Source organism: Canis lupus, chromosome 26 (assembly GCF_011100685.1).
Source record: "Canis lupus familiaris isolate Mischka breed German Shepherd chromosome 26, alternate assembly UU_Cfam_GSD_1.0, whole genome shotgun sequence".
In the NCBI taxonomy this organism is placed as follows: Eukaryota; Metazoa; Chordata; class Mammalia; order Carnivora; family Canidae; genus Canis; species Canis lupus.
This window is the reverse complement of record NC_049247.1, coordinates 12,866,743-12,893,914: the sequence shown is the minus strand read 5'-3', so window position 1 is coordinate 12,893,914 and position 27,172 is coordinate 12,866,743. Positions and strand designations below refer to the sequence as shown.

At 43.6% G+C, this 27,172-nt stretch overlaps 2 long non-coding RNA genes across 4 annotated transcripts; one reads left to right on the top strand and one right to left on the bottom strand.

Moving 5' to 3' along the window:
* The first annotated feature begins 7,030 nt into the window (after positions 1-7,030).
* On the top strand, positions 7,031-19,376 carry LOC102152704. 3 transcript variants are annotated; one of them, XR_005379200.1, is made up of 5 exons: positions 7,031-7,147; positions 7,722-7,909; positions 8,637-8,751; positions 10,029-10,084; positions 19,028-19,376. It is a non-coding gene; the product is annotated as an uncharacterized LOC102152704 (long non-coding RNA). The 3 variants fall into 3 exon arrangements; XR_005379201.1 differs by having other exon boundaries at positions 7,034-7,147; positions 7,725-7,909; XR_005379202.1 differs by having other exon boundaries at positions 7,114-7,237.
* Positions 19,377-22,675: 3,299 nt separating this feature from the next.
* LOC111092568 lies at positions 22,676-25,258 on the bottom strand. Its single transcript, XR_005379203.1, has 2 exons — positions 25,058-25,258; positions 22,676-24,356 (listed from the first exon to the last, which is right to left on the bottom strand). It is a non-coding gene; the product is annotated as an uncharacterized LOC111092568 (long non-coding RNA).
* Positions 25,259-27,172: the final 1,914 nt, after the last annotated feature.

The window sequence follows — 27,172 nt, the reverse complement described above, 5'->3', positions numbered from 1 at the left end:
GGGGTAAGGGGTCATGTCCAGGACATCCTTTGGGAATAAAGCTGACACAATCTGCTGATGGATTGGCTACAGGTAAGCAGGGAAGCTGGTGAATCAAATATTACCCCTATATGTCTGGCTATGTATTTGTATTTATTTATATACACATTACTTCTATTTAGTTCCCACAAATATAAATATATGTTTTTCTATATACATATATAAACACATACATATGCATATACATGGGCAAATGTATATTTACATATATATTTACATTCATTCCCCATAAATATATACATTATTTATATTGAATCCCCACAACCCAGCCCTGGAGGTGGATATTATCATTCCCATATTATGGCTAGGGAAACTGAGGCATCTCTAAAGGTCAGAACTGGAGCTCAGTTCCCGGTCTGCTTGCCCCTAGAGGCAATTTGGAATCCTCTCTACTTGATTTCCTCTCTCCTCTTCCTGTTGCTCTGTTCCTTCCCCAGGGAACCGGCTTGCCACCCAGGATCCAGCCCTTTCCCCTTGCTTTGGGTGAGAGAGCTAGTTGATGCAGCTCAGTCGGGTAACCCCTGAAATGTCAGATCCTGTCAGCTCTCCTGAGGCAGAGATCAGCGGGGCAGAAAGTGCCTCTGGAACCCGCTCTGGGAAGTGTGTCTCACCAACCCTTTGAATGCTACCCGGGATCTCTGTGCCCCCTGCCCCTCCGATGGCTTCTAGCTTTCCACTGGTGACAGCTTCGATGATCTCCTGTGACAGGGGGAATATGCAGCCACAGGGATGCAGCTCCATGCCCGGGAAATGTCACCTCCAATCCATGTCACACAGGAGAGCGAAGCAATTAAAGAGCCAGCCAATTCTTGCAGCTCTGGCTCCAGGCAAACTGTGGGGGTCAGAGAGGGAGATGGGGAAGAAGGCGAAGGAAGGGTCGGCAGCAGGGAGGGGGTGCAAGTAGGGCAAGTTAGGGGAAGGTGCCCACGATCTGGCACAGAGTGGGTACACAGCAAGTGTTTGTTGAGTGAATAAATGCAGGTTGGAGTGGATGCTGCAGTGTGCCACCCAGGTCCAGCCCTTCAGAACTACTGGGCTCCTGGCTCTGGCTCTGGAGATAGTCCATTTGTCTGGCTCACAGCTGAGCCCCTCAGTAGGACCTGCCTTTGGCTGAAAAGAGCTTCTTGCCTACTCTCAGGGGGACATCTCTACCCCCTGACTGAGCCACGTGGGTAGAGGAAAGGCCCAGTCCCATTGTGTTGATTTGAAACAGCTCTGTGGAGCCATCCTGGCTCCCCAGCTCCTTGGAGGGCTATGAGACCTTTGTTGCAATGCATGGCAGCCCGCACTCCCCCTCTGTACAATACTTGCCCCCACCTGCCCTGGCAGGTGTTGTTCCTATGAGCAAGCCCCAGGGACCCCTCTGCGTGCCCTTCTCTGCCTCGGAGAACCCCAATCTAAGTCAAATACCAATAAGGGACAACAATCATCAGTGCAGGGCTGTTCATAAGGTTCACTTCTCCCTTCCCAGGTTAAACCCTGGGCTTGCCTTTGTTGTGGGGAATCTGGGTAATGGACAAAATGGGCTGGGGGAAAAGTTGGGAAAGAGTCACAGAGGCTTCTATGTCTCCAGAACAAAAATCTCGAGTTTAGGGAGTGGAAGAAGCCAGAAAACCTGTAAAGGTGGAGTTTCAGGGATTAATGTTTAAGAAGGGGAAAGAGAGAGAGGATGTTTCCAGGGTATAGCTAACCTCTGAATGGAGGGTCCTGAGACAGGTGAGGATGAGAATAGAATTTTGAAGATGTTTACTGAACATTTATAATGCACAGTCGTCTCCTCAGTTGGAGTTTGATGAAGGAGTGAATAGAGATGCACAACACGTTTACCTGGTTTTCTGACTCCAGAGACTGGGCTCCATGGGAGACAGGCTTTCTTTGGGTTACCAGGACAGAATGGAAAGGGTGTTCATGGCAGTCAAATAAAGAGCATAGTTATGAATTAGCAGGAGGGATAGGAAAACAGAAGAGGAAACCCCCCCCATGGCTTGGAAAAGAGTTCAACAGGAGCAAAGAAAAATAGGATGAAATCAGAGCAAGAAAGATAGGTTCATCCAGGATCAGGTAAGTCAACTGGATTAATAGCACTCAATATCCATCCTATCCTTGAAGTTGCTCTTCCTGCAGCCCTCTGTGAGCATAGGCTGCTCCTCAGACAGGGGTAGGCTCCTCATCAGTTGGAGGTGGTGTTTTAATTAGATATGGTATAGTGGCTACAACACAGAGCAATCCCCTAGCGACCCAAGAGAACCAAAAAGTTTTTTCTCTTAAGATGAGAACTAAGGGGCAGCCCGGGTGGCTCAGTGGTTTATTGCCACCTTCGGCTCAGGGCCTGATCCTGGAGACCCGGGATCGAGTCCCACGTCAGGCTCCCTGCGTGGAGCCTGCTTCTCCCTCTGCCTATGTCTCTGCCTCTCCCAGTCTCTCTCTCTCTCTCTCTCTCTCTCTCTGTGTGTCTCATGAATAAATAAATAAAATCTAAAAAAAAAAAAAAAGATGAGAACTAAGCATAAGTAGTCCATTTGGTACGATTATCTCACAGTGATGGAGTCTCCGTCCCAAATTCCTTCTAGCTTATTTCTCTGTATTAACCTTTGGGAACCAACGTGACTGTTCCAGTTCCTGCCATAAAATTTGCATTTTGTTCAATGTGGTGAGAGAAAGGGGACATGGAAGACGGAGTCATCCACTTAAGGATAAGATCCATTGCTTCTGTTGACTTCCTATTGGACAGAACTTAGTCACATGGTCATAGATTAGAGTCAAGGGAAATCGAAAAACAGTCTTAGGTAGCCATGTGGCCAGTTAGACTTTATGGATTCTGTTACTCAAGGAAGAGTGGAGGGATGGTAATTGGGGGGTAACTGGCAGTCTCTGACACAGATGGGCATCTGATGGTGACCCAAGCATAGGCCAGCCAGGGCTGATGAAGTGGCTCATTACAGACTAAGTTTGGAGGGAAACACCCGGAAAGAGTGGGCCCTTGAGGAAGAGGAATGGAGTAGGCAGGTTCTGAGTGGGGAAGAAGCAGAGAATGATCAGTTCTTGAGCTGTGAAATCCATCTCAGTTCTCAGTTCTGAATTTAAATGTTGTTACGCATCAGTTAGGATGCTTTTGGCTGGGAAGAACAGAAAATTCAGATTGAAACAGATAATAATTAAAGTATATAGTATGTTGTGGGGGTCCAGAGGTAGGGTGGATTCAGGCATGGATTAGTTCAATGAACTAACTGTCCATGAACAGTTCAATGATGTCTCTAATGTCTCTACTGATGCAAAAACTTGGGGTCATTCTTCACTCTTTCATCTTCATCTGTGGCTTCATCCTTAGGCTGACTGGCTCTACTTGTTATCACAACATGGTAAACAACAGCTTTAAGTCAACAGGCTTCCTTGATCCTACCTGGTGGTAGTAGACATTGAGAGAGAAGAAACTGCTCTATGCTCAGGCACAAAATGCTCCTTCCAGTCAGTTAGATTGGACCAGTTTAGATAACATTCTCTCCCTGGATAATAGAAGATGCTTATTAACTTAGACTCAGCAGCTTCCGTATCTGGAGATGGAGATGGAGTGGCTACTTGGCTAAAATCAGAGTTCTGTTAGGTTTCTGTTGGGAACTGTAAAGTTTCCATTCATCTTACAATAAACTCCCATCTCCTTAAGATGGCCTGAGAGTGCTTTATCCATAAGACTCAGAATGCTTAATTAATGCACCAGTAAAAGATTCAAAGGCAAGATGCTCCAAAAGAGTTGAAGGCGGAAAGGGGAAAGAAAAGGATAGAAGGAAAGACATGGCCATACCTGCCAGTGAGCTTCCAAAATATTGAGGGAAGAAGCTGTTGCCAGTGACCTCCAAGGCCATTCAAGACAATTTGTGTGATGGAGAGAAGACACATGGGAAGCCACTTAAGAATATCTTAGGCAACTTATAGATTAGACATGAAGAGGGGGAGTTAGAGAACTACTACTCTGTATGGCCAGAGAGACCATGAGTAGGGCAACAACTCACCATATAGGGTAAGAGCATCCAGCTGATGCCCCAGTTAATGGCTGCATTCAGGATGACATACAAGTGTCATTCTAAGAGCCAGTGTGATTTGCAGTGGCCCTTGGAGCAAACTTTGTGAAGGATCCAGAATTCTGATGAGTGACATCTTTGAACTAGTCATATTCCAGAATTTTCTTTCTTAGCTTTACTCTCTGTCTTTGTAAAACTATTCCTTGGGAGTTTGGATGTCACTTCCCTTTTGTATGACTCTTTCTGGAGATGACCTGAGTATTTTCCTGGTCCTATTCTCTAAGAAGCACTGTGTCTAAAGGACAGAGGATGGTCTGTCTGAGTTAGGGTAATCCCAGGGTTTTAGGTAAGCTCAGGGTAAACACCAGGTTTCTCACTCAGTTTTGTTATGTGTGAAATAAAGAGAATAATGTCTACTTGAGATGTGTGATCCAAGGATCAGATTTAATAGATACAATGGATCCAGGATAGCACTTACTCTGCATTTTGGGGGAAATCTTGAAAAGTGTCTTGCCCTGTTGCTCCAGTCCTCAAGATCACAGACTACCTTTTGTTCTTATGATTTCATTCATTCATCTCCTCATCCACAATGCCAACTTACAGTACAGCTTTGCTGGGGAATAAATTTGTCCTCATCTTGAACATTCAGATGCAAGTCCAAAGGCACTCTTCCTGCATGCTTGACTTTAATTTTGCTCTTTGTTTGGGTTCCTTTCAGCCAGGTTCTGGGGACTTTATATGATCTTCTTTTATTTTTTTTAAAGATTTTTATTTTATTTATTTATTTATTTATTTATTTATTTATTTATTTATTTATGAAAGAGAGAGAGTGAGAGAGAGAGCACAAACAGAGGGGAGGAGTAGAAGGAGAGGGAGAAGGAGAAGCAGACGCCTCGCTAAGCAGAGAGCCCGATGTGGGGTTCCATCCCAGGACCCCGCAAATCATGACCTGAGCTGAAGGCGGACACTTAACCGACTGAGCCACCCAGGTGCACTATAATTTTCTTTTAAAGTGGTGCACATTTGGACATGATAAATGGAATCATGGTATTTCAAGGGCAGATCTAGGTGTTGACACTAAAAGTAACCCAAAGTGAAAGTGAAATTAAACTCAGGAGTGTCAAGAAGGGTGTCTTAGCATCTCCATCTGAATATTAGAATGAGGAGAATTAAAAAAATTTTTTTATATCAAGCAATAGCTGTCAAAGAGTATATAGAAAGCAGAGAGAGAGAGGAAGGGGGTCATTTGAAATTCTCAGATTTTATGTCCTCATCTGGATTCTCCTGCTGAGAAGCAGGCTGGACACTCAGACCTGGAAACCCATGCCAGACATCTAAGTCCTAGAAGTCCACTTCTGATGGTATTTGGCAACATTGGGCCTCTTTGGGCCAAGGGTTTAGTGCCAAGAGTAATTGTGATTTACGCCCCTAACCCCTTTGGGTGCAAAATGGTTTTGATTAGATGCATACCATGTTTATTAAGCCTTGCACAAAGCAGGCTGGGGGCTTGACTGGTCTGCCATAAAAGGGAGGGAGATTTACACGGCTCCCTGCAGGATTCATTTAATCTCTTGGGGATTTACTGACCTTCAATTAGAACTGTTAAGTACTGTTTACACGGTCCCTAATTCATACAAGACCGATGTAAGTTTGAATTTTGCTTTCATTAAGGACCTATGAATCAAGGAAATAAAAATAAAAAGTCTTTGCCAAGCAAGATGTGATTTGGTTAAAAACAAAAACAAAAAAACTGAAAGCAAAAAGCCACTGGGAGTTGAAAGCCTTACTTTGCCATAATTTAGGAGTAACCTGATACTAAAAAGGTGATCTATTATTAGGATGGATTTAAAAAGAAAAAACAAACAAACAAACAACTGATCTGAGATTATTTGCATGAAGATTAGCTTTGCAGTTTTAAGATTCTTTCTTACAGAGAGTTGGGACAAGACAGATCCCTTGATTGGTTTTGGTTGTTCAAAAATCAGGATTCCCTTCTATTTACTAGAAGGAAGAGTGCAATTCATCCCATGTAGGAATCCATTGTACACACAGAAATTGCCTTTTAGCTATGTCTTTGAACTACAGAACATGGACTCCCATTGGGTTTATAAAGGATACCAGGGCTACACAAAACTATGAAACATCATCCCTGTATTATTTAAGGATTTGAGGGGAAAATATAGTATAAAAGATATTGGAAAAGAAGAAAAAAATATATTGGAAAAAAAAAAAACATTACAGTGTTGGATGAGAAGTTCCAAATCCAAATGCCCACAGGGAATAAGCAGGTGGGAAAATGAGTGAATTAGCCTCGGTGGGCACTAGTTGAGGAACCTATTTCCATCTAAAGACACCCATAGCTTGGCAACAGGCTCAGTAAACACTGTTGCATGAATTGCTAGATGTTCACTGTTTCTCCTGGTGTTGGGACTTCTTTCCAAGGAGAACCCTATACAAAACATTCAGAGCCACAGCCTCACCCCAGGAGAAGTGATTTTATTTTATTATTCTTAAAGATTTTTATTTATTTAAGTAATCTCTACAGTCCACTGTGGAGCTCGAACTCTTAACCCTGACATCAAGAGTCACATGCTCTTCTGATTGAGCCAACCAGGAGCTCCCAGGAGAAGTGATTTTAAATCCTTTGACACATTATAGGCATTGCTTCCAATTTCTGCTGGGGAAACAGAACCCTTAGGCTGTGATGGCCTACAGTTGTACAAAACAAATTCGACACCAGGGTAGCACGATAATCGCCGTGATCACAGTCAACAATGATCTTGTCCACGTCACGTCCCCGAATGCTTCCGACTATCCTGTGTGCTGTTTGACAGATGGGGAAACTGAGGCTCAGCAAGGTGAAGTCACCTGCTCAAGAAGTAGCAAATGAAGTCTTCCACTCAATCTCAGAGCGCAGAGCCTATGTACTTGGCCCTCACATGATGTCACACAGAACCTAGGATGGAATTCTGGTGCTTCTCTTTATTATGTAATTTGGTCTTCATCTAGAGTAGAAACTGGGCATAGATCTCTACACCGCCTCGTTGACTTCGATCCATTGGTGTCTTTTCCTGTGGAATATTCCCTGAAAGGTGGGGAGCTTGGGACCAGTAATGAAGGAGGGGTCTGATGAGTCACAATGACGTTTTCTTACTCCTGAGACCTACTGGTGAAGCTGAGAAGTGAGATTCCTTTTCCCACTGTCCAGAGAATAGAAGAATTTCAATGTCAGATGAAAGAATGAGTTGGATCAACACCCACTTTGGTGACCTGGTGATGAATTCAGCTCTTGCCTAGATAAATTGCAGAGGGTATTTGATGGAGGAACTCTCACACCTTTACCCTTAGTGGCTTAAAGTCTCTGTCTTAGGTTGGGTTTTTCCAGAAGTAACTACGATTTGAGGACAGATTGTTTAATTGGGAGGCAATTCCCAGGAAGCCCTGGTAGGGAAATAAGGAAATGAAAAGAGTATATTAATAAGAAAGTTACAGCCCTGAGGTAGGGTTGCCAGATAAAAGACATCTAGTTACATATGAATGTCAGAAAAACAACAACTCATTTTTTAGTGTATGTATGTCCCATACAACATTCCTATACTATTATTCATTGCCTATCTAAAATTGAAAGCTAACTGGGCTCACTATATTTTTATTTCTTGTGTCCAGCAGGCTTACACTAGGAGCTTCTGGGAGATGATGTGGAGCACACTTCAGAACTGTCCCACATGAAAAGCAGGGAAGCACAGTTATTTACCCTTTATCTTACATTTGTCATTGGTTGAGGTCTACTCCGGGTTCATCAGCTCCTTAGCACTTCCGGTCTGTTCTGTACAAAGCTGGACTCATTCCTTCAGGTAGAGAAAGCCCTAGACAGGAAGACACACCCAGGACTAGGGTGAGGGGAGCAAGGTGCCTAGGCTATAAAATTTCAGGAGCCGCTCATTCTGAGGGACGTGCAAAGACATAGTCAGCCTCATTTCCTGCCTGCTGGCCTGGCCCTGGCTTACAGGAAGAGGTCTCTGGCAAGTGTGGAAACCCCAAGCAGTGAGGGGATGGGGGCAAAGCATCAAGAAATCTGCTATAGTCTGTAAGGATGACAAGATAGAGGATGCTAGGTAGGAAATCTTGTTGTCTTCCCTGAGTTTTAAAGATTTTCCTTTAGCGTGAGGTCCTCCAAACTTATGAAGACCTGCCTGTTTTAGACACGAGAAAGAATTTACTCTGGCCACTGGGTACCTTGGTCCCTCTATGACTTGCTTATGTGTCCTTCTTTCATGTTCCCTTTTAATGGCCCAGTAATTGAGCACATCACATCTCTTGTGTAATCATCGTGTAATAATCATCTAATCCAGGAAGCTGGACTAGTAGCTTTCTGTGGCTGCCATTTTTTTTCTTGGAAGAGATGATACAGGTGATATCAGTCTGAACAGTCAGGAGAAGGAGATGAGGAAGGGGGCCTTACCCAACTTCAGTGAGCACAGACTCTCCCCATCTGCCCTGTATGGTTGCAGGGTGGTGCTGGGAGGCAAGAAATACGACCTTTGCTCCACTTATATCTTTCTCCTACCCTTATGTTCACAGACTGATGTGTACTATCTTCTTGGTTCTGGATGCTATGCCTGGTGATTTTATCCACAGAGGTATATGTGGGGGCAGTCTGTTTTAGGAGACTGAAGGTTTTAATTCTCAGGAGAAGGTATGGTTTTCCTTGGGTAGGCTTTCTAACTTGCTATGCTGTCAACAGATTTTTCAAGCTGTTTAGGGTTCTCTGATCTCTTAGACATCTTTGCTTACTTACATTTCTTTATATATATATGGTATAGTGGTTTTGAGCATGAACTTGAGACTTAGAAGTGGGTGTGAATTTGACTGTCAGGTCTGAGACCTGGAAATCAGGCAGATTACATAACCTTTCTGTACTCAAGTTCCCTGCCTTTGGAGTGGGGATGAGAATGATATTTATGGTATAGAGTTCTATAAGAGTCAAGATAGCAATATCATGCTCTAGTAATTACCAGTCTCTAATTCTCAATGGACTTAGATATCAAACAACAAAGCTTATTTTTTTATTCATGCTACATGTTCTTTGCACATCGTCTGCTATCATCCTCATCCTTGGACCAAGAGTAATAACCCAAGAACATTTACAAAAACATAAGATATTGCAAGATAAGTTGGAATAATGAGTAGGGTCAACACCTACTTTGCTGAACGGATAGTGAGTTTAGCTCATCTTTAAATAATTCTAAATGGGATTTGCAAGATCAAATGGATTACTATTGCTGTTTCAGAGTAGGTAATCCTCCAACAACTGGAATTTGATTACCGGAAGATGGGGAGGGGGGCAGCAGGGAAATGATTTCAGGAAAGTGACAAAATGAGAAGGACGGGAAGGCAGCCAGTATAGGGTATAGGATATGTTAGTGGACAAGTGTGGGTAACTGGGGCTCAATCCCAATGGTGACCAAGGTCTTACCAACTGGAGTGGCACTTCTCCTGGTGGCACGGGGAAGATTGTTTGCATTTGGGTCATGCACTGGCAATTAAACGCTCCAGACAGGCAGGAATAGGTATAATTTTCTCCCATACTCAATTGACCAGAATTAGTGACATGGCCCAACCCAAATGCAAGATACCTGGGAAGTGCAATTGCCCTAATAGGAGAAGAACCAGGCATTATTGAACAGCACTTATCTATCACAGGTTATATGGGATTCAATGAAATAATATTTGTAAAGCATATGTATAGAAACTAACTGGCAGACAGTGAATGCAAGATAAATGTTGATTGTTCTTTTGATTATGATGCCCTGCTAGATTATGAGCAATTTAAGGGAAAGGACCTTGTCTTACTTCTGACTCTAGTGACATTTATTGTTGACTAGTGTCCCACGTGCTAGGCACTTTGCCAAATAGCATCCCCACAGCAACCCCATGAAGTAGGTAACTACTGTTTTCAATCCTATTTTACAGATGGGGAAACCAATTCTGCATGGAATTAAGTCAACCTGCTCAGGCTCCTATAGCAAGTAAGTGGCAGTGAGAGAATTTAAGCCCAGGCCAATGCCCGTGCATTTGGCATCATACATTTGTACTTCCTGTCTTTGTACTGCCAGCCTTAACACCAAACTCTAGACAGAGTGGGGCTCCATGAGTATTTGCTGAATTGACTGGAGTAACTTTTTCTGACCTTGCAAGTGCATCAAAGACCTTCTACCTCCTTCTTCCTCTTGCATGCAGTCTCCTCCAAAATGGCCACGTGTCCCATTGTTTTACACTGTTGACCAACACAACCTCCTCTTGCCATCTAATTACCGTATGTAATTCTGAGATTTGTCATCTCTCATCACCTTCCCTTTCTCTCCTCTTCTCTTCCTGGCCAAATCCAGAGATTTCTCTGATGCCCTAGAGTTTTAAGGCAGGATATATCTGTGGGTACCATGACTACTCTTCATGTAAAAGGTGGGTGGAACATTGCAGAAATTTCCAAGGGTATTAGAATAATCTCCTTAAAAGTTTTAAGCACTTACTGTCACCTAAAATTGATACTCTTTTAGGGTTTTAATCTTTTTCCTATTCTGGTCATTTTAAAAAAAGAAATGGAATTTCATTTAGGGGTCCCTCTGGGAATCTGACAACTTCTCCTTCCTTTTATTCAGTTAAAGGCTGAAAATATCAGCCTGCTCTTATCTGATTCCTTGTCTACTAACATTATGTTCTGAGGAAAGCCCCCTCCTGCTCTGCAATTTTTTTTAACTTTTTTTTTTTTTTTTTTTTTAGTGGTGGTGGGTCATGGTAGACAAATAAAAATCATTCTGAGGTTATCTGGGACCTGCCATTCCACACAATAGCAATAAGAACGTTTTCCAAATTTAAAACTCTGATGGAGGAAGTGGGTTACAATAGGAGCAACCTTTGACCCTGATCACTCATAATGGTTTCCTGGATTCAGGGATATTATGGGCTGGGGCCAAGGGTTTCAGCAGAGAGAACACAAGATGTGTTAAACTTAGAACACAATGTGCGAGTTCCGGGTGGGGCTGTCAGAGGGACATCTTTCTTTCTTTCCGGTGAAAATGATTCCTTTTCCAAACAAGGACCTGGCTGTTTCTTGTGGTCTGGCCAGTGTCTGTGTATTTTTGTTCTGCTGCTGGTTTGAAGAGGAATTTTGAGATATCAATGAATCTGAAAGTCTTCACCCTAGGGACCATTTCTAGGCATTCTTTATCCTCTAAATATCTATTAAATGACTGCTATGTGCCAGATACTGTTCTAGAGGTCAAGATCTAGCAATAAAGGAAAAAAAAATGCCCCAAAGCCCTGTCTTTGTGAAGCTTCATTCTGTGGCACAGTTCTTCAACCTCAGGGCTACTGACATTTCGAGCTAGAGAATTTGCTGTGGTAGGGGCTGTTCTGTGCATTGTAAGGTGTTCAGCAGCATCTCTGACCTCAACCCTCTAGAAGGCAGGAGCACCCCTCCCCAATCACGGCAACCTAAAAAATATCTCCAGATGTTGCTAAATGTCTAGGGGGTTATCTAACCAACCAAGTCACTCATGGTTGATAACCACTGTTTTATAGGAGGGAGACAAACCGTATACTGTGAAGTAATAAATAGGTAACAAAGAAATATAATCTGTCAGAGGTCAATAAAGACAGGAGGGTTGAGTCTCAGCAATGGGGTAGGGATTCGAGATTGTTATAATTTAAATGATGTAGTTGGGGAAGTCCTTCTAAAGAATGTGACATTTGACAAAGACTTGAGGAAAGCAGTGAAGTGAGCCACATGGCCATGGAGGGAACAGCCAGTGGAAATGCCCCGAGCATGCACAATAGCCTCAGAATCACCAAAGGCATCTGTGGAGGAGCGACAGGAGAGTGCTCAGAGTGGAGGCAGAGAGATCAAAGGAGGGCATGTCCAGACTATGCATTATGGGGCCTCTGTGGCCACTGTCAAGGCTTTGCCTTTCTCTAAGAGGAAGGGAAAAAGCATAGTTCAATTTTATTATATTTTTTTATAATAAATTTATTTTTTATTGGGATTCAATTTGCCAACTTACAGAATAACACCCAGTGCTCATCCCATCAAGTGCCCCCCTCAGTGCCCGTCACCCATTCACCCCCACCCCCCGCCCTCCTCCCCTTCCACCACCCCTAGTTCGTTTCCCAGAGTTAGGAGTCTTTATGTTCTGTCTCCCTTTCTCATATTTCCCACAGAGGCATGAGATGATCTTTTTTTCTTTCTTTCTTTCTTTCTTTCTTTCTTTCTTTCTTTCTTTCTTTCTTTCAGAACTACTCTAGCTGCTGCTGGGTTGCAAACAGACTGTGAGGGATAAGGAAAGAAGTAGGATCATAGAAAGTCAAACTTTGAATCTGGGCAACTTAAAGAAGAGTGTCTCAGTCCAGGCCTGGCTAGACACCTGTAGGCCTCTACAGACACCGTCTTCCATTCCATTAAATATGCGTACACAGTGGTGGTTGTAGCTGCCTGACCTGGTAGACTGTGTTGGAAAGACTGGAGATTGAATTTGCCTTATTTTCTCTGTCATCTTTTCTTGTTAGACTCTGTCCAGGGTAATGTCTTGATTTTTATTTTATTTTATTTTATTTTATTTTATTATTTTATTTTATTTTATTTTATTTTTTTATTGGTGTTCAATTTGCCAACATATAGAATAACACCCAGTGCTCATCCCAACAAGTGCCCCCCTCAGTGCCCGTCACCCAGTCACCCCCACCCCCCGCCCACCTCCCTTTCTACCACTCCTTGTTCGTTTCCCAGAGTTAGGAGTCTCTCATGTTCTGTCTCCCTTTCTGATATTTCCCACTCATTGATTTTCATTTTGGAAACAGTATATGGTAGGTGGAAGACCAAAGGCCCGGGTAATTATAATAATTAGTAATATTTGATAGAAATAATAAGCTAACAGCTACCAGGCTCTTATTTGCCAGAGGCTGCACTATCCTCCTCTTGTGCATGATGTCCTTGAATTCTGGCCACCAGCTTCTGCGGAGGGTACCCATCTTATTATTTCTCCCACAATCCAGGTGAGGACACTGAGGCTCAGAGTTTTGGAGTGACTTCTTCAAATTGCAGAGCCTCAAACCTCATTAACTGAGAGGTGTCTGAGAGGACTATGCAGCCAACTGATGTGGAAGGTGGAAACTTCATGATTGCCTGGGGTCCCATCTCCGTGTTCAAAACTGCCCCTTCCATGTTCTGGGACTCATCACGAGATATTTGAGAGGAGTGAGCTGTGGGTAGAGGGCAGCTTAGAGCTAACCCTCACCTTTAGTGGATGGGAGCATGGAGTTAATAGCTCAGGCTCTGTCATCTGCAGACCCAGGTTCAAATCCCAACTCTACCCACTTAGGATTCTGTGATCTGGGTCAGTTACTTCACCTCTCTAAACTTCATTTTCCTCATCTCCAACACTGGAATAATAATGGCATCGTGGATGCTGTTGGTGTCCTGCCCATGTCTCCTCACCCCCACCTACCCTATCCAAGCCACTTATGGCTCAGTTCCAAAAATACTGATGTTCATCCCTCTGTCCAAGGGCTTTCTCTGACTGCTGACCTGTGCTCAGCTCAGGAGGGGGCAGATCAGACTTGCCAGGTGGTAATATCCTCAGGAGTAGCCTCAACCAATAAATAATGACATGTGATGGATAAAGATTCTACTCCCTCATGTGTTCTCACAGCCCCTCAGGAGTCTGCAGCTTGACTGTGTCCCAGATACCCTCAGCATTGACCACTCACCTTTATTTCTCCTTTCTTTCCTGTCTCTTCTTCCCTCCCCATGCTTCCTTGGATCACCTCCCAAATAAACTATTTGTATCCAAATCTCAGGATCTATTTGCAGGGCAGGGGCAAAGGGGGTGCAAACAAGACATCCTTAAGATTGTTGTGATGGTTATGAGAAAGTGAATGTAAAGTATTTAGCATACTGTCAGATATACAGTAAACATTGAAAAATGGCAGCTATGACAATGTTGAGGGTGATGATGACGATGATGAACGTAATGATGATGATAATGATGGAGACAATGAAGATGATGATGAGGAGGAGAAGGAAGGAGAAGAAAAGGAAGAGGAAGAGAAGAGAGATAAAGAGAGGAGGAGAAGAAGGGGGGTATGTGGAGGGAGAGGAGGAGGAGAAAGAAAAAGAGGAGGGGATGGTGACCATGAAAAAATTAAGGCCCAAAAGGAAGAGGCAAGTGGAGAATAGTGGATTGAATGGACATGGGAAGCTAGAGCAGCTGCCCAGCCAGATCTACAATGGAGTCACTCCCTGTCCACATTTTCTCCTACCACCTGAGTTCATGAAGATTCCTACCCATGGTCAATGTTCTCTGGGAAAGAACCTGTCCCTTGTTCCTCCTGAACAGTTGACACTCAGTGAGTCAGTGAGCTATAGCCAAGCACCAATCCTGTATAAGATGTGGTAGGAGGGACAGAAATGGTAAAATGTGGTCTGAGCTACTTTTTCTTCATGGGGAAAGCCAAGCCTTCTGTTCACAAAAGTTCTTCTCGCCATCTCACTCTCGGACGTCATCTCGGATCCTGCCACTGGACAAGTGGACACACAGCCTTGGGACCTGTGTGAGTGTATTGTTTTGAGACAGTTGTTCAGCTTCCTGTGTGTGGTAGCTTATTTCCTGTCACACTCATTTGCTTCAGAACTCCCTGTTCTTGGATGAAAAATCATGGAAGTTTCCAAGTCAACAAATGCCATTATGTGTCTCACCTGTAGAAGAGTTGTTGAATTCATCTCCAAAGTTCTGTTGGCCAGTGGTTAAGGGATTGAAGTTAAATCTTTAGAAGGGTGAATGGAGAAATGTTGGCATTTGGTGGATGAGCTCTAAAAGGGTCAGAGCTGGGAGGCACGTAGGCAGCCACCTCTTCCAACTCTCCTTCATTTTACAGTAGCAAAATCAAGACACAGAGAGGTCACATTAGCACATGATGCCACACAGCTAAAAGATAATGCAGCCCAGAATAAAACTCATTGCTCTGCATTCCCACTCCATTGTTTTTCTTGCTCTATTATTATCCACCTCTTATAAATCAAGTTGCCAGAAATGCACTAGGAGCATCATCTGGTCAAGGACAAATCTTTTTGTGAAGTGAGCAATAGCTTCCTCGTTCAGCATTTTCATCGGTCTTGATTTTCATCTGTCAAGTTAAAAAAAAAATCAGAACAACTCTATGCTTTAAAATAATGAAGCTATAAAGGATTTCTATTCAACCTCAATGTCACAGAAGCATGAAAAGCTACATGTTGAAATGAATGGTGGATTTTTCACTCTAAATAAAATGTAATTCACCTAATTGATTTGGTTGAATCTATGCCTTCTGAAGCTTTGTGTTTTCCAATAAAATGGCCAAGCCTGCTGAGCTATGTCTAGAGGAAGGAAAGCCAGAAAGAAGAGAGAGGCCCCAGGGAAAAGAGAGAGAAAAAAAATCAGGGCATAAATACATCAAAAGTCTCTTCTTTAAGACAGTAGAGAGAGCTCACAGAGAATCAGAGAAAACCACCTTTTTGGCACCCACTTGCACCTCAAAATTATTCATTTAGGTTTGTTTATTTATATCTTATTTTATTCCTCCAGAAAGAAGGAGGAAAAACAATGCCCTTCAGATAGGATTATTAATACACAGCATTTATTGATCATTATCATGTGCCAAGAACTGCATAAACATGATCCTATTCAACTTATCACAGTTACCCCAGGAGGCAAGTATTCTTATTCTCATTTGTAGTGAGTTAAAGCATGGCCCCCTAAGAGGTAGTCTACATGTGAGCTTATTTGGAAAAAGAGTCTTGCAGATATAATTAAGGTAGGGGATCTTGACATAAGATCATCTTGAATTATCAGGGTAGGCCCTACATCTAATGACAAAGGCCCTTCATAAGAAGAGAACAGACATGGGGGCGAAGGTCATGAGAAGGAGGAGGCAGAGATTCAAGTGATGTGTCTACAGCCAAAGGACTCCAAGGATTGGTGGCAGTCACCAGAAGCTAGGAGGAAGGCATGAGCGCCTTCTCCTTCAGAACCTCCAGAAGGAACACTCCCACTGATACCTTGATTTAGGGCTCAATCCTCTGGGGTGCAGAGAAAATAGATTTCTCTTCCTTTAAGCCACTCAGTTTGTGAAATCTGTTCCAGCAGCCCTAGAGAATGAATATACCATTTTATAGGTTAAGGTTCCAAGGCCTAGAAAGTTCAAGTCATTTATGTATCCATACAGTCCAAAGTGCTATAGTCGGATTAAAATGTGCAGATCATAGCTGATCCCAACAGCAGGCCGGATTTTAAAAACAGCTTAAAATGGATAAAGAGATGCATGAAAAGCACTACCCTAATGTTAATGGTAACTATCTTAGGATGCTGGGTGGGGCAGTGTCATGTAACTCTTGCTTTCTTTATCGTTCTTTTATATACTGCCTAAGTTTTCTATAATAAACAATATTGAATAATTGGAAGAAAAAATTAAAGGGATTTTCCCTGAGGACAATGTACAACAATGTAGAGTGTTAACTGAAGGTTGCCTACAAACTTGCTGATAGGTGGTAAATAATTACTACAATTTCATCAGTCTGTCCTTACCTTGGCCTCCTGAAGTAGGTACTGCTGTTTCCCCATTTTATTTTTTTATTTTTATTTTTTTAAATTATTTTATTTTATTTATTTATGATAGGCACACAGTGAGAGAGAGAGAGAGAGAGAGAGAGGCAGAGACACAGGCAGAGGGAGAAGCAGGCTCCATGCACCGGGAGCCTGACATGGGATTTGATCCTGGGTCTCCAGGATCGTGCCCTGGGCCAAACCAGGGATCCCTGTTTCCCCATTTTATAGATGAAAATCTTGAGTCTCAGAGTTAGAAAGTACTGTATTTAAGTCTCCACTAAAGAGGATATACCCTTATCCTCACCATCCCTTTGGTCCTTCCTTAAGTCTAAATTACAAGGCATTTAGAAGCACACATTTTTGTTTTTCCTTAGACTAGTCAACGTCCAAGTCTTCAAAGTCCAAGCCCACATTATGGAGGGACAGAAGAAGCTTTCTTTTTTCCTTTTTTTCTCCAGTCCATTCACTCTGAGTGGAAAATCTGATAGTTCTCTGGTGTTAAAGACTCTAATCTGAGTGTAAAGAGAGAAGAGCAAACATGAGATCCTAATTCTACTCTTTTGAGGAAACCTAGAGGAAGCCTTGTTCTCTTAAGCTCACAAAAGAATGTGGATATTTTTCACAGGCAGGTTTAAAGCTGTGGTAAGCAATTTAAACCTATAATTTGAGTCTTGGGGGCTTGGGACTGGCTTTCCTACATTCTACGTTTTAGCCGAGAATATAGAGGACTGACTCTCTTATTTTTTTTAAATTCAAGTTGTCCTTTTTCAGTCCCATTGAGAACTCTGAGAACTCTAGAGCACAAACTATAGAAAATTGGAGTGGACCACACCTTAGCCTTGACCACTCACTGTCTGAAATGGCACTCCTTGCCCAGCACTTGACCATGTGCTATCTAGGCATTGGCTCAGGACAAACCTGAGCGGTGAGCATTATCATCTTCATTTTCCAGGTGAGGGAACTGAATCTTAATTGGTCAGGGAGCTTGAATGTGGCAGTATCTGGGACTGAGCCAGAAATATCTGTCCTCAGGCTGCTGTCCCCTCTGTGGAGCTGTCTCTTCATCCCTGTACATTCAGAACCATGTGAAGATGACTTAGAACCTCACAGATTAAATGTTTCTCCTCGACATCCAGGAGATCTGGATGTCAGAATCTGCATTATGCCCAAAGGCATCGCAAATGTTCTGGAAAAAACACAATTTAAGGAAAGTAACAAACTAACAGTAACAAACTAACAGCCCAGACCAGGTACTTACTGGACCACAGTCTACTCCTCACAACAATGTGATCCCAAAGAGTACTTTCCCCTCCTTGGGCCTATTTTTGCACTAATACATAAAGGCATTGTTGTAGGATTGCCTGGGATATCTCTGAAAGGTTATAAATTCTAAGATTTAGCTTTGACTTCTAAATCCGAATCTCCTGGGGAGAGCTTCTTAATCATTTAATTAATTAATCATTTATGAATTAATTAATTTAGCAGATACTTATTGCTATTTATTGGACATATGGCTGCCGGGGATGAAATGTTGTATTTGTCAGGGTTCCATCAGGAAACAGAAGAATCAACTCTGGTTAGGTTACTTTAAGGAGTTTCATAAAGGTGCTCAGACTAGGATGTAGGCAGGATATTAGAGAAGCATAAAGGGACAGTGTGGGACCTGCAAGCTAGCAACACGGGTTTTTCCAACCTGTAGACCTGAAGGAATGGGAGAATGTTACGCATATCATCTGAATTTGAGGGAGATAGCTTTGAGGAAGGACCTCCTTAGGAGAGCTGGGACCTTTATTGAGAAAAGATTTCCCAAATGAGTGGGAAAAGTCAGTAGAGGGTGACAGGACATGAGAGACTCCTTGCTCTGGGAGACGAACAAGGGGGTAGAGAAGGGGAGGTGAGTGGGGGGATGGGGTGACTGGTTGACGGGCACTGAGGGGGGCACTTGATGGGATGAGCACTGGGTGTTATACTATATATTGGCAAATCTAATTCCAATAAAAATATACACAAATAAGTCAATAAATAAACTTTCACTTCACTTCAAAAAAAAAAAAAAAAAAAGATTCCCCTAACTTCATCACTGTTGATTGTTGATATTCAGAGTTAGATCCTTCTGTGTTGGGGGGAGGTTTCTATGCACTGTAGGATTCTTTGCATTAGCAGGATCCCTGGCCTCTATACCTGGAAGGCCTGCAGCACCCTCCAGACTTTGCCAAATGTCCTTTGGGGCTAATATAGGCCCCAGTTCAGAACCACTAGTCTAGAGAGACAGCCAGCTTGTAGTGACCTCCTGGAGTAGAGATGACACTCTAATGCCTCACTTCCCTTTCCTTTCAGTCTCCTACTAGGATTTCCCACTGGCCAAAACTCAACCAGAAGCCAGAAAGTGAGGAGGGATGCTGATGTATTCCAACAAGGTGGTTCTGAGCTGACAGTAGGACATAGAATGGTGGGTAGCAGGTGGAAAGGGGTAAACAGAAACACAGCACAAGTAGTCAATATGATGGGTAAGGCCTTCTCTAGGAGCTCACAGTCTCATGGTGATGGGGCTAGAAGAGGAAGCAGACAATAAACACATATACAAGGTAATTTCTGAGCATGATGAGGAATATGTAGACAAATGAAAAAAAAAAAAACCAGCAATGTAACAGTGAATGGCTGAGTTCTTTGAACATGTGAACATTTAGTGAAGACCTGAATGATATTATGGGGCCAGTCTCATAAATATTGGAGGGGGAATACTCCTGGCAAAGGGAATAACATGTACAAAGGCCCTAAGGTCTGTATTCATTCATTTGTGTGCTTGTTTTTCCAGTACTTTATTGGGATGTAATTTACATATAGTAAAATATTCAAATAGTAGATGTACTGATTAATGACTTTTTGTAAATGTATTCAGTCCCATAACCATCATCCAGATTAAAATGTAGAATATTTCGATTTCCCCAGAAAATTCCTCAAATTGGGTTCCCCCTATCCTACCACTGTTCTATTGACTTCCATTGTCATAGATTGGTGTCTGCTTTCCTGTGCCTGGCTTCTTTCACTCAGCATTTGGTCTATGTGATCCACTCATGTCGCATGTATTGGGAGTTCATTTCTTTCATTACTGAATAGTACTCCACTGTATGGACATACCACAGTGTGTTTATCCATTCTTCTGCTGAGGGATACTTGGGTTGGTTCCAGTTTGGCGCTGTTATGAATAAAGTTGCTATGAACATTTGCTTGTAAAGCTTTTTGTGGACAAATGTATTCATTTCTCTTGAACGCAATTTGAGGCCTCTAGGAGAGATGTGTCTTTCTTAGAAATTACCCATTTTCTGTTAGATTCTGACATGAAGCCAGGCTGGTAAACTACAGGAATGAAGGACTTCCAATGCCCCCATCCAGCCTGGAAATCCTAGCATTCGCCTCAATTTCCCCTGATCACTGCCAGCCTCAGCAAACACGTTAGGTCTTTTTCTTGGTTTATCATTATCTCCCGAATACCGTGCACTCCCAAGACAGCTGTACTTGTGCTGGGTACCTGGGCAACCTTTCCCTGCCCGGCCCAGCCTCCCGCCTCCTCCGGGGGCGTGTGTGTTAAATCATGGCACAGCGGCTAATTCTTTGCAGCTTGCAGGTTGCTGCCTCCTTTTGAGCAGACAGGAGGGCGCCCTGACACAGTTAAAGATCACAAGCTTTGATAACCTGGCTTTCTGATTTATGATAGTCCAGGTCTCCGTGTTCCCCTAATGAGGGGAACTCAGAGTGTCAACCTGTTTATTAAATGCTCAGAACCATGTGTGAGCCGGGCCGAGGTAAGAAGTCAATCATATTTTCATTTATTCTGTCTGTCTCCCTCCTGTTCATTCAGCCCTCTCTCCTTGAGACTGTCAGCCTGCCAAATTCCTTCTTTTCATCTCTAGAGGGGAGGACTTGAGGACAGATCATTTGCGGAGACGGTCGGGGTCCGCAGTGTTTGCACTTTCCTACTGATTTCCTAGGTGTTTGGAAGTTAATGATACTCAACACCTCATGATTCTTTCCTATATGTCAAACAAAAGCATGAAAGGGAAAGTGGCCAGAGGCGAGAGGCAGGGGCACAGGGCGGGGGACGTGGTGGGGGGACAGAGGCACATCTGTAGCTTTCTCTTCACGTTACCCCAACCCTACAGAGACTGGTGTCAATGTCAATGCAAGATGGATTAATATTCCTGAAGTTGTTGGGGGCTAATTCCTCTCCTTTAATTCTCTTTGAAAAATTTTTTTAAGGAAAGGACAAATCAAAATAACGGATGGTCCAGCTGCTTTAGTATGTACTTCTTCTCACCCTTTTCCCCTTTGCAACTTGGTCAGTGTCATTTCCTTAATCTCCAGAGATCCTACTCTGATTCCTTTCAAGTGGCATCAGCTTTGTCTCTTAGATTTGGTCTTCTGGATATGGCATAAATATCTCTGCCTTTCAGAGGCCCCCCGGCTGGATTTTGTCCTTGGACGTGTGGGGGAGGAGGCTGAGCAGGCCATGTAGAGTTTCCCCGGGGAGAAGAGCTCTAGACAGCCCAGTTTGGAGACCCCTGAAGACTTTAGAACATCACAGTTGACAGGGGAACTTGGTGCTTTAAGCGCTCCTCAGTCGAGGTGCTGGTTTTTATTGTTATTCTGTATGTGCACTTTCATGATAAATGGCCTTGTTCATTAAAATACCCCTTGTCCCATTTAAGAAAAATCTTAGGAAGAAAATAATAATAATAATAATAATAATAATAATAATAATAAATAGCCTTAGGAAGAAGTTCAGGAATCTGTTCTTCCCATTTCTATTTAATTCTTGCATCCTGTATCTTGCCCAGTGTCTGGATTAGAATAGAAGCTACATAGATGTTTATTGAATGAATGAACAAGTGGATGGATGATTGAACAGAATAACTCGATTGTTCATTGCACAGTTTTTAACTTAAGTTTGGTCTTGATTTGTTTTCATATAAAGAACATAAATATCGTCTGGCCAGTGGCAATGTGAAATAGCTGAATACCTGTGGCAGAGACTAGTGGTCTTCCAGCATGTCCATTCGCTCTCCCTTCTTTAGTAACAGAAGCTCCATGTTTAGCTGGGGACTGGATCTCTGAAATAAAGGTTCCATTTCCCAGCCTCCCTTACATCAAAGTGTGGTAATAGGGCTCTGGCCATTGAGATTTTAGAGGTAATATTGTATGAATAATGTCCTTAAAAGACAGCTGGGACAAACCCTCTGCCTCTTCTTCCCTTCCTCCTTCAGTGTGGGTGGGATGTGGACATAAGGATGGAGCTCAAGCAGCCATCTCGGACTATGAGGTGGGAACCAAGAAAAGTAAAGCAGTAAGAGAAAGTAGCTTGGGTCCCTGTGGATTGTAAAACTGCCATATCAGTCTGGACTGTTTGCCTCTGGACTAAATTATGTGACAAAGCAAATTTCTACTTTGCTTAAGCCATATTTTGGGTTTTTCATCACATGTAACTAGACCTAGGTCTAAAGGATTTAACATGTTTTGAGGATCTGGAGCTTCACTCATTGAAGATAGTCAGCTGCTATGGGTTAAAATATCTTAAAGATAAGACACCTAAAATGCAATGGCCACAGGAAAAAAAATGGCCCACAGTCTGCTTATTGAGAAACAAAGATAGTTATCAATTAAAATCTTTGATAGAACAGAAATGGTTGACATTATTTTCTGAAAAATATATCAAAGAGCAACAATAAATGTTATAAGACCCAATTCTAGGGTGAACAGATAAGCAAGTAATTTTTAGGGGATGTACCAGGACCAGACTAAGCACGAAGCACCCAGCACAGAGCTTGGCATGACTCAGTGATTGTCAAATATCAGTTTCCTCCATTCCAATCTCCCAAACCTTCAGCACCTGCAGCTTTGCAAAGCAAGCAGAAACCAGGTCTGGCAGGGCTTATTGTGTAAGGCTGACGTGTTGGGATGCTTTTCTGAAGCCAATAGAAAGACACAAAGAAGGCTTGTAATTTTAATTTTAGAAGATGTACATTTAGAAAGATCTCTGGCCATTAGGTCTCTGTTGCAACTACTTGACTCAGTCATTGCTGTGTGAAGGCCACCGTAGACCATATGCAAATGAATGGACGTGACTGTGTCCCAATAAAACTTATTTATAGGAAGTGGTGGTAGATTGGATTGGCCCACTGGTTATTGTTTGCTGACCCCCGGTCTAGGTAATTACATGAATAGTAAAAACAGCATGTAACAAGTAGGACAAATGCAAGGTGCTATGAAACGCAGACCACTTTAGGAAGGTGGTCAGAAGAGGAGTGCCCTGAGGAAGTGACATTTATTTACTGCTGTGATGTGAGTCAGTGCTAACCTGACCAATAGGAGTTGTAGGGCATTCCAGCTCCAGGGAGGAGAGGGCACTCGGCCCAAGGAGCCGAACATGGTCCTCGCGGCTACATCAGGAAGAACTGGAGGGCTCCTGAGGCAGGTGGGGACAGACAGTCCTGGACTCAGAGGCCATTTATGAATACTGGGCCTGGCGGAGCAGTGGCGCTAAGAGGCGGAGAGTGCATCTCTGGGGCTGCATTTGCATCTTGAGATAGAATCCAGGGCAGGGCACTGATGAAGGGAGAAGTAGGAATAGTGGCTTCTGGCTGGCGCTCTTTGCTTCCTCCCACAGACACCCTGAAGCAGGAGGCAGCTGACTGCTGGACAAGAAGGCTGTCAGTTTCTGATGGATCAAGGGAGCCAGGAGGACAACGTCATTCCTGGTGTCTGGGATGGAGCTCTACAAACCTCACCAGAGGCCCCTCTGCAGGGGGCAGACCACTTCCACCAGTCCTGAGGCTTCTCTCTATTTTAAGATGGAAATAAATCCTGCCCTTGGAGAGCTAGCCCTTTGATGCTTGGTTTAAGGCAGAGAAGAATGTATAAGCTACCCATCTCTTTCCTTAGCTACTCCTCCACCCCACCATTTTTGTGGAGTCAAGATTTGGTCCAGAAATGTAAGATATCCTGGTTAACTTTGGTCTCACCTGTTTGTTCAAGCCACGTGGAGAAGAAAGAGTGTATAGGATTCTGGAATTCTGTGTCTTGCCCTCCTCTTCTGCTTAATCAGGAGGCTGCAGTTGTCTCCTATAGTAAAATTATCTTGCATTGATGGGGTGTGGTTTCCCGGCCTCCCAGGAAGGGTTGGCCAGAGGAAGGGTTCCGAGACAATGGAAGAGATGGAGAAGGGGAACATCTGGGGTATTTCTATCCCATCGCTGCTTCCACAGCATCTCCTGTGGCTGCTGCCTCTCTTTCCTGCTCCGAGAGTGCTCCTTCCTCTACTGTCTCAGCCCCACGGGCAGCCCTTTCCGGGGCTCTCCCACCTCCCGAGTGCGCCAGCTTCTGGCTCTGGCAAAGCAACCTTCTCTCGCTGTGCCTCCATCCGAGGAGAGTGAGAGCATCTTGTTCTCACCAGCTCTGGTTTGCTTCTCAGTCCCTCCATCCTCTGGGCAGTCAGTTCCCTCAATCAAACTCCTTCTGCTTAAAAGACCTTTCGTGGTTTCTGCTTTCTGATTGGACTCTGACAAATGCATATAACATCTCACAATTAAAAGGAGCTCTCTGTCCCCTGGTTTCATTCTTATTTTTATATGCACAGCCTCAGGGAAGACTTCACAGTGGATCCTATTACATCCTGCAAACAATGAAAAAGAGGGAAAAATGTATCGCCCGAAGTCCTGGATGAAGGCCACATGTTTCAGGGGAGCCAAGGGCACCATTTTTTGAATCCCAGCTTCACAGAATATCTGAAGGCAGGCTTCAGGAACACAGGTCACTTCTCTGAGCCTCAATTTCTTGTCTCTGAAGTGTTGCTAGATAAAGCACTTAGCATGGTCTGATATGTAGTAGAAGCTCATCAGATGTTAGCAATGACAGTAGAAACTCTCTACCATCCTCTGGCTAATTGATCCAACAAATAGCTGGCTTTCCCTGCTGTCTGCGAACATAGCGTTCTGCAAGACTCCTTGCAGTTAGCTCACAGGTCTGACATGCCTACACGTTCCTACACGTATTTACTCAGCTTTAGTCATGCTGAGTCCCAGAGCTGTTCGACTTAGTTACACATCTTCTTAAAAGAAGACGCTAATGATGCTTCAGCTTCAGGATCCCTCACCATACAGATACCTTCCAGGGCCCCGAGAGGGATGCTATCAATGTGTTTGGAAGGTCATGATTTCTTTTTTAAATGTTTTAAATTAGTAAACTGGATTTTTTGAGAGCAATTTTAGGTTTACAGCAAAGTTGAGCAGAGAGTACAAAGAGTTCCCATAGACCCCACGCCCCGCTCCCCACACATACAGGGTCTCCTCCACTATCAACAGTCGATGAACTTACATTGACATGTCATTATCACCCAAAGTCTATAGTTTACATTTCGGTTCACCCTTGGTGTTGTCATTCTATGGGTTCGGGCAATCGCGTGATGTATGGGCAATCGTGTGAGGTGTAGCCATGTAGAAGAGCTTCCCTGCCCTAAAAATCCTCTGTGCTTCCAATTCATCTTCTCTTCCTTTATCACCCCTGGTAACCACTGATCTGTTTACTGTCTCCATAGTGTTGCCTTTTTCAGAATGTCCTATAGTTGGAATCCCACGGCCTTCTCCGATTGGCTCCTTTCACTTAATAATAAGCATTCGAGATTCTTCCATATATTTTCATGTCTTGATAGCTCATTTCGTTTTAGTGCTGGATGATATTTATTATCTGGATGTACCACTGTTTATTTATCCATTCACCTACTGGAGAATATATGGGTTGCTTCCAAGTTTGGGCAACTATGAACAAAGCTGCTACAAATATCCGTATGCAGGGTTTTTTATGGACAAAAGTTTTGAACTCCTTTGGGTGAATACCAAAGAGCACAATCACTGGATTGTATGGTAAGAGCATATTTAGCCTTGTAAGAGACGCTCCAAACTGCCTTCCAAAGTGGCTGTTCCATTTTTCGTTCCCACCAGCCATGGAGGAGTTCCTGTTGCTCCACATTCTCCCCAGCATTTGGTGTTAGTGTTTTGGACTTTGGCCATTCTAATAAGTATGCAGTGGTACCTCATTGTTGCTTTAACTTGCAATTCCCTATTGACATATGCGGTTGACTGTCTTTTTAAATGCTTGTTTGCCATCTGGGCATCTTCTGCGATGAGGTGTCTTTCGTTCATTTTTTAATCTGGTTGCTCACTTTCTTATCGTTGAGTTTTTGTTTGTTTGTTGTTGCTGCTATTGTTTTTGGAGATGGAAGGGGTAGGGGCAGAGGGATAGGGAGAGCGAATCTTAGGCAGGCTCCACATCCAATGCAAGGACCAATCTCATAACCCCGAGATCACACTCAGGGCTGTGAGCATCTGGCTGGCTGGGGTATCTGTGGTGGTGTTGACAGGTCACCTCAGCTTGATGGGTTCGCTATTGCTTCTTTATGGAGATGCCAGGCCCAGGTTCAAAGATCAGAGGGCAACTGGGAAGAGCCTCCTTCCTCCCTCCCTCTCTTGGGCACTAGGGCCCCAAGCAGGTCTGTCTGGAGAACCCACTGTTTTCCTTTTGGAGACTTTGACTATCATTACCCATGTAGACTGGCATTCCAGCTGCCTTGCATCAAACCCCCAGCTCTTTCAAATCTCCAGTTAAAGCCTGAGCCCCAATAAAAGTTACCAGCCTAGGTTTGGGACAGGGGAGCCACACCTTCTGCACAGGCATGGGAGGCTGTAATGAGGCCTTGCCAGAAGGTCCAGACTTGGGCTGGAGCCTGATGCTGTATTCCCTGCTCCGAGGACACATGAGAGTGAGGTGTGTGTGTTAGCTGAGACCCAGAGCCTCAGAACAGCAGAGATCAGGAGCCAACCATGCTGCCACGGGAGCCAGCAGGGGATGTCTTTACTGGTCCATTCACAAGAGACAAAATTCCTCATGAGGAGGAACATGGATGCAGATATCATGGAGAAGCTACATTTTAAAGGCTTTAGTGGAAAAGATAAAGAGTTAAAGAACTAGAGGCAGCTTCCTTGAAATGTATGTCAATTAGACACAATTCCTTGCACATGGAGGGGATACACAGATATTTGGGAAATAAATGAAGGAATGGAGTATGGCCTTCCTTTTCGATGCTTTTCTGGAACTGACAGTCTGATTGCTTATATAATATATCCTGTAGAGGGCAAGGCTGGCAGCTGACCACAGAATGGGAAGGATGATTCAGATTCAGAACACTTCCCAAAGGCTGCTCTTTCTCTGCTCCCAAACTCCCATTTTGCAGAATCTTTAGAGCAGGGCTTGAAACTCCCAGACCTCCAGGGGCCAGAGGGTATTACAGGCGCGAAGTGGACAGGGGCAGGGCGTGGAGGGGACTTTGATGATCTGGAGGGCCCCTGTCCCCTCCGAAGGGGACAGCCACTGCCCAGGTCCACTAACTGTTGTCGGGCAGGGTGTTAGGTCCATGTTGTCAGATCTTGTGGCTAC